The sequence below is a fragment of the Orycteropus afer genome, unplaced genomic scaffold, assembly GCF_000298275.1.
Source record: "Orycteropus afer afer isolate SDZICR_OR568_19922 unplaced genomic scaffold, OryAfe1.0 scaffold00102, whole genome shotgun sequence".
NCBI lineage: Eukaryota > Metazoa > Chordata > Mammalia > Tubulidentata > Orycteropodidae > Orycteropus > Orycteropus afer.
In genome coordinates, this window is record NW_006921689.1 from 2945094 (window position 1) to 2953083 (window position 7990).

Below are 7990 nucleotides of genomic sequence, written 5' to 3' on the forward strand. Positions count from 1 at the left end.
TGTGGGTGTAGTTGTGTCTTATGGGGACTGTTGTTGTCTCCTACTCAGTGAGACAGAAATTATAATTGAAAAACCATCAAAAAACTAAAAACATGTGGACAAAAAACACACCATGTAATCACATAGGAACAGTAACCAAAAAAAGAAAAAAGGGAAAAAGAAGAAGAAAAAACAAGAAAACCTGCAATATCTGGGGATAGGGAACTAAGACAAAAAAGATAGATAAGGAAAATAATGAAGGAAAAAAATGGGAAAAATGCAAAAAGAAAAATGAGGAACAGGGTTAACCATGAGAAAAAAGGGGAAAAAGGAAATGAAATTAAATTAAATTAAAAAAAAAAAAAAATTCAACCAGGATCAGGAAAAAGAAAAAAGCTGAAAACTAGGACCTGGGAAGGGAAGAATAAGATTAATAGTAAAAAGGACAAAAGGTTTAATAATAATAGTTTTTTAAAAAACAGACAAATACAAGCAAAGTAATCACCAGAAAAAATAAAGCAAAAAAGAAAAAAAAATCGGTGGAGGACAGGGCAGGGCACCCAGGCTCCATCTGAGCACACAGACTGTGATGGAGTTCCTGAGGGCCCAGAAGGTGGGTGTGAGTGGGGGATGGCCGCACCTCCATTCACCAAATGGGTGTGGAGTATAAGAGTAACAAGAGGGATGTCACACCTTTTCAATCTTGCAGGTCCGGAGTGTCCTTGGGGTTGCTGGAAAGCCAAACTTCTTCTTTAGCTCCTGGAATCTCGGAGAGCGCTGTCTCTTTAAATATACAAAATAGTCAAGCCATTTGTAACATTCAAAATGGCGGTGACTTCCGTACTGGCACAAGTCCACAGCTCAGCCCACTTTTCTCTTCACCTTCTCCATTTATTCCCCAGCCTCCAGAGCAGTCCCCGTGCAGTCCCTGGCTGTCAGCGCTGATTTTTAGGTTAATTCTTAGGTCCTACCAGCACTCAGGAATCGCCAAGCTGTCTGTGCTGTCAGGATCACTCAGGATCGTTGCCAGACTGCAGCTTCATCTGTTTCCTTTTTTTGGTATTTTCAAGCAAATTCTTCTGCTAGTTAGGGTTTAGTACACTTCTATATCCTTCCCTTCAAGGCTCAGGGGTCCAGGATTATCTTCTGTGTCTGTATTAATTGGTTTCCCTTTTCTTTGTTGAAGAAGGTCTGTGCAGTCTTTCTGACTAGTCTGTCATCTTACCAGAACTCCACAATTAAGTGTTTTGAGATTCCCATTCTTCTCAATGTTATCTATAATTTGTTATAATACATGCAATCTAATGCCTTTGCATAGTCAATAGAACACAAGTAAACATTTTTCTGGCATTCTTTGCTTGCAGCCAAGATCCATCTGACATCAGCCAAGATATCCCTTGCTCCTCATCCCCTTCCAAATCCAGCTTGCATTTCTGGAAGTTCTCTGTCAATATACTGCTGCAACTGTTTTTGAATTATCTTCAGTAAGATTTTACTTGTGTGTGATATTCGTGATATTGTCTGATAATTTCCACATTCTGTGGGATCATCTTTCTTTGGAATGGGTACAAATATGGATCTCTTCCAGTCTGTTGGCCAGGTAGCTGTCTTCCAAATCGCTTGGCATAGCTGAGTGAGTCCCTCCAGCATGGCATCATTTGTTGAAAAATCTCAGTGGGTATTCTGTCAATTCCTGGAGCCTTGTTCTTTGCCAATTCCTTTAGTGCAGCTTCAACTTCTTCCTTCAGTTCCATTAGTTCTAGATCCTATGCCACCTCTTGAAATGGATGATCATCTAAGAATTCTTTCTGGTATAGTGACTCTGTGTATCCTTCCATCTTCTTTTGATGTTGCCTGCATCATTCAATATTTTGCTCACTGAATCTTTCAATATTGCAACTCAAGGCTTAATTTTTTTCCTTAGTTCTTTCAGCTTTAGAAATGCCAAACCTATTCTTCTCTTTTGGTTTTCTAACTCCAGGTCTTTGCACATTTCATTATAATAACTGACTTTGTCTTCTTGAGCAGCTCTTTAAAATCTTCTGTTCAGCTCCTTCATCCTGCAAGTTCTTCCATTTGCTTTAGCTACTCTCCATTCAAAGGCAAGTTTCAGAGTCTCTTCTGACACTCATTTTGGTCTTTTCTTCTTTTTCTATCTTTTTAATGACCTTTTGCTTTCTTCATGGATGATGCTATTGATGTCATCCCACAGTTCCTCTGGTTTTCAGTCATTGGTGTTCAATGTAGTGAAACTATTTTTTAGATTCAGGAGGGATATATTCAAGGTCATATTTTAGTTCTCATGAACTTCTTTTAATTGTCTTCAACTTCAAGTTGAACTTGCATATGAGCAGTTGATGGTCTGTTCCACAATCAGCTCCTGGCCTTGTTTTGGCTGAAGATATTGAACTTCTCCATTGCCTCTTGTCACAGATTTATTACATATGGTTCCTGTGTACTCCATCTGGTGAAGCCCATGTGTATATCTGTCACTTAAGTTGTTGAAAAAAGGGTATTTGTAATGAACATGTTGGTTTTGCAAAATTCTATCATGCAGTTTCCAGTGTCATTTCTATCACCAAGGCCATATTTTCCAACTCCCTATGATTCTTCTTTATTCCAACTTCTGCATTCCAATCACAAGTGATAATTAACCCATCTTGATTGTATGTTCGGTCAATTTCAGACTGCAGAAGTTGGTAAAAATCTTCAATTTCTTCATTTCTGGCTTTGGTGGTTGACATGTAAATTTGAATAATAGTAGTATTAATTGGTCTTCCTCACAGATGTATGGGTATTATACTATAACTTACAGCATTGTACTTCAGGACAGATCTTGAAACATTCTTTGTGATAATGAATGCCATGCCATTCTTCTTCAATTTATCTTTCCTGGCATAGAAGATCATATGATTGTCTGGTTTAAAATGGCCAAAACCAGTCCATTTCAGCTCACTAATATTTAGGATATCAATCTTTATGTGTTCCATTTCATTTTTGACAACTTCCAAATATCCTAGATTCATACTTTGTACATTCCATGTTCTGGTTATTAATGGATGTTTGCAGCTGTTTCCTCTCATCTTGATACATGGCACCTCAGCAAATGGGGGTCCTGAAAGCATTACTCTATCCATGTTATTAAAGTTAATCCCACTCTGAGGCAGCTCTTCTCCAGTTGTATTTTGAATGTCTTCTGACCTGAGGGGCTTATCTTCTGACACTATATTGCACAATGTTTCAGAGCTATTCATAAAGTTTCCAGTAATATATTGAACACTGTTTCACTGCTATCCATAAGGTTTTCATTGGCCAGTCTTTGAGAAGTGAATGGCCTCTTCTTTCTTCCAAGTCTGTTTTAGTCTGGAAGTCCTGCTGAAACCTGTCCACCATGGATAACCCTGCTGGCATTTGAAATATTGATGGTATAGCCTCCAGCCTCACAGCAACACTTAAGCCACCACAGTATGACAAACTGACAGACAAGTTTGCCTCCCTTAGCTGTTCCAAACTGCTCTGCTCATTTCCTGGTCACTCCCTCCCTGTTCGCTCACCTGGCCTGCCTGGGGTGCAAACACTCGCCTTCTGCTGCTCCTGGAGCTGGCTTACCACAGCCTGCCTCCATGCACACAAACTCCCTCTTTCTGCTGCTCCCAGGGCAGGCTTATTGTGGCCTGCCTCCACACACACAAAGTCCTGCCTTCCGTTGCTCCCAGCGTTGACTTACCACAGCCTGCCTCCATCCACACAAACTTCCACCTTCCGCTGGTCTTGGGACTGGCTTTCTATGGCCTGCTTCCATGCAGTTAAACTGCATGCTCCTACTACAACAGTAAGCTCTTGATATTTTTTTCTTGAAATATCAGTGAAGTTTATTTGGGTTTCTAAAGTCCAATAAGATGACCCATATAACAAAATATAGAGTTTTTTTATTTTGTGAGTCCCGTGGCAGTAAAAGATATAAATGTGCCTCTTCTTATCTTTTGTTTTAACCAAAAAGTACTCTGATCACTAACATTCATTATCACAAAATCCATCATTCAGAAAGGAAAAAAAAAAAAAGAATAAAACCTCTGAATTTGAACTTTAAGACATGTGTTCAAAAACTGATCCCCTTATTTTTTAATTGTGACACCAACACTTTGCTTAACTGTTAGCCTTTTCGATTTTTCATTTTCTTATTTATGAAACATAGATGCTAATACATAGCTCACAGACTGATGTGAAAATCAGGTCAAATGAGTACTCAATGTGTAGTGCTTTGTAAAATTTGCAAGCTTTGTAAGAAATATTCTAGACTGATGTTATGTTTATAAGTTTGGGAGGTTACTTGCATTTTCTGATTGTGTAAGGGAGGTCACGTGGAAGGCCACATATTACTAAATAGGGGAAATAGTCACCCGATTATTGTTTACAAATGCCAAGCTTCTATTAAGGGTGGTAGAAAAACTTGGAAACTAATAATAGTGATGGTTGATTAACATGATAAAAATAATTAATGCCACTGAATTGTACAAATGAGGACTGTAGAAATGACAAATGTTTTGTTACATATACATTTACCACAATTTAAAAAAACGGTGTTGTTAGGATCAATACTAATCTTAGGGATTAACAGGAATTCTGGAATTTGAAAATGAGATAAAGATAGGTAGGTGGATCCCACTTCTGTGCTATGGACTTTGAGGGATCCAGTTGTGCTGGAATGCAATCAAGAGGTATAGAGAGCAGAGTGTTTCTATAGCATGAAAAAATGCAAAAAAACTAAGCAGAAAAACATTTTATATTACTTGGTTCTACAACCAACAACAATGGAAGCAGAAGTCAAGACATCAGACAACATACTGCACTGGGCAAATCTGCTGCAAAAGACCTCTTTCAAGTGCTGAAGAGCAAAGATTTCTCCTTAAAGACTAAGGTGCACCTAACCCAAGCCATGGTATTTTCAATTGCCTCATAAGCATGTGTAGGAGCTCTGGTAGCATAGTGCCTAAGGCACTTGACTGCTACCCAGAAGGCTGGCGGTTCAAACCCACCAGCCACTCCTTAGAAGGAAGTCAGGGCTGACTCGATGGCACATAACAACAACAACATATGCATGTGAGAGCTGGACAATCAACAAGGAAGATCAAAGAAGAGTTGATGCTTTTGGGTTGTGGTGTTGGCAAAGAACACTGACTGTTCTTTTGGACCGCTTAAAGACCTAACAAATCTGTCCTGGAAGAAATGCAGCTGGAACGCTCCTTGGAATCTAGAATGGCCAGACTTTGTCTTAGCTACTTTAGTCATGTTGTCAGAAGGGACCATTCCCTGGAGGAGGATATCATGTTTGGTAAAGTGCAGGGTCAACGAAAAAGGGGAAAGGCCTCAATGAGATGGGTTGACACAGAGGATGCAACAATGGCTCAATTGTACTCTGTCCTATAGGGTCACTATGAGTCAGAATTGACTCGGTGGAAGTGAGTTTGGTTTTTGGGTCTTTGTATCAGCCCTGCCACTTATTAGATAGAAGATCTTTAAAATTTTCTTAACCTCACTGTGCTTCAAATTTCTCATCTGTAATACTTAGTTGCCAAAAGTGCCTACCACATAGTGTTGTAAGGATTAAATTTCTCATGTATGTAACGTATTTAGAATAGCACCCAGCATGTGGTAAGTATTTAATAAAGATATTGTTGTTGTTGCTGTTATTAGGTGCCATTGAGTAGGTTCCGACTCATTGCGACCTTATGTACAGCAGAACGAAACACTGCCTGGTCCTGTGTCAGCTTCACAGTCCTCGGTATACCTGAGCCCATTGTTGCAGCCACTGTGTCAACCCATCTCATTGAGGCCATGTTCATCACAGCACAATTCATAATAGCAAAGAGATGGAAACAATCTAAACACCCAGCAACTGATAAATGGATAACTAAACTATGGTACACTCACACAATAGAATATTATGCTACATTAAAGAATAATGAAGAATACATGAATCATCTTGGAACATGAGTGAATTTAGAGGACATTATAGTGTGTGAAATAAGTCAATCACAGAAGGACAAATATTGTATGAGTCCACTACTGTAAAAAGTCAAAGAAAGTTTATTCAAGGAAGGAAATTCACTTTGTTGGTTACTGGGGATAGGAGGGAAGGGTAGAGAAGATCTCAAACTATTTGGGGGTCATGTGTTGATTTGGGTAAGGAAAGTAATGGTACGAAAAGAATCTGTGACCAGAATGCTGACATTGGGGAAAGGAAAGACACCAAAATGTACATAACAAATATGGACAACAGAGGCAAATACTATTACATACACAGCTCTGTAATATCACTAGCACCAAATCCAGGCTATGGATTAATGAATGGATAGATGAGAAGAGCAGGTTGGATAGGTGAACAGGAACTCACTCTAGACCAAAGATAGATTTGACTGAAGGTAATCTTACATATGTACTTGTGTTACAAAATTAGCCACATACATACAGAAGCAACAGAAGTCAGTATTGGAGTAATGTATTTAGAATAGCACCCAGAACGTGGTTAAGTATTTAGTAAAGATATTGTTGTTGTTAGTGCCATTGAGTAGTCTCTGATTCATTGCAACCTTATGTACAGTAGAACGAAACACTGCCTGGTCCTGTGTGCATATGTCTGTTTATGTCCTATTTCTCACCTCTTTAGGATATATTCCTAATAATGGAATTGCTGAATCAAAAGGTATTTCTAATTTCAATTTTTAAGGAAACTCCATACCATTTTACACAATGGTTGTACCATTTTGGAATCCCACCAGCAATGTATGAGAATTCCCATCTCTCTACAGCCTTGCCAGAATTTGCTATTTTCTATCTTATTGTACTTTAGAAACCCAATTGCTCCATAGGATTTCCAAGGCTGTAAATCTTTAAAGAAGCAGACTGCCTCATCTTTCTCCATGAAGCAGCTGGTGGATATGTACCATGGATATTTTGCTTAGCAACTTAATGCCTTAACCCCTGCACCACCAGAGTTCTTTGAGATACAAACACAGAAGCTCTCAGTTTAGAGTTTTCTTTTTTAATCTTTATTCTAACTGCTTCATTTTGTAAAATACACTAGTTAGCCATATGTTCTTCTTTGAAGCAACTTTATTTCTTTTTTTGATTGCTTATTTTTTCTTGTGTTTGATTCCCCAAGAATTGTAAAGTCTTATTTAAATGTCTCAGCTAGTTCTCAGATTGGGGAATTGGAGGAAAAAATCCTGCATTCAACTTTTGGAATAGTGAAATAAACAGGGATGATTGTCCTTCAAACCAGTTTGATGTTAAAAGCAAATTTAAACCATGAGGTCATTAAGGTGAAATTTCATGGTAAATATAGCCATGATTAAACATTGCTAATGCATTAGGGAGGAGCTCTGATGGCTAAGTGAGTAAGTGAAGTGCTAGGCAACCAACCAAAAGGTCAGCAATTTGAACCACCAACTGCTTCACGGGAGAAAGATGTGGTAGATTCACCCTTACAGCCTTGGAAACCCTATGGGGCAGCTCCACTCTGTCCTGTATATTTGTTATGAGTCAGAATTAACTCAATGGCATCAGGGTGGTTTTTTGCTTGAATTGTACTAGTAATGTACTGGTAGAGGTAGAAATACTCCATCATGTCACAATAATTTTTTTCCTCTAGGTTTATTTTGAGTCAAAGGGGGTAATTCTTGTTCACTAGATGATGGTACATTGGACAAACAAACATAGTAATATTTTTCTTTGTGCAGCCATTGTGGCTGAAAGAAAATAAACTGTATCTTCCATATGATGAAATTGAGAATACTGAGGATGAGAGATGCAGTTGGGTCATTCATTCAAAAATGCTCTATGTAGAACTGACTATCAACCAAGTACTGAGAACCGGGATTATAAGGACAGGAAATTCACCTCAATTTTTCTTTGCAGAAATATCTGTGGCCAAGATATGGACACATAACATAAATCTTACCAATTCATGTAATCCAGCCCCAGCCCCCAGGGACAGGGATGCATTCAGGGA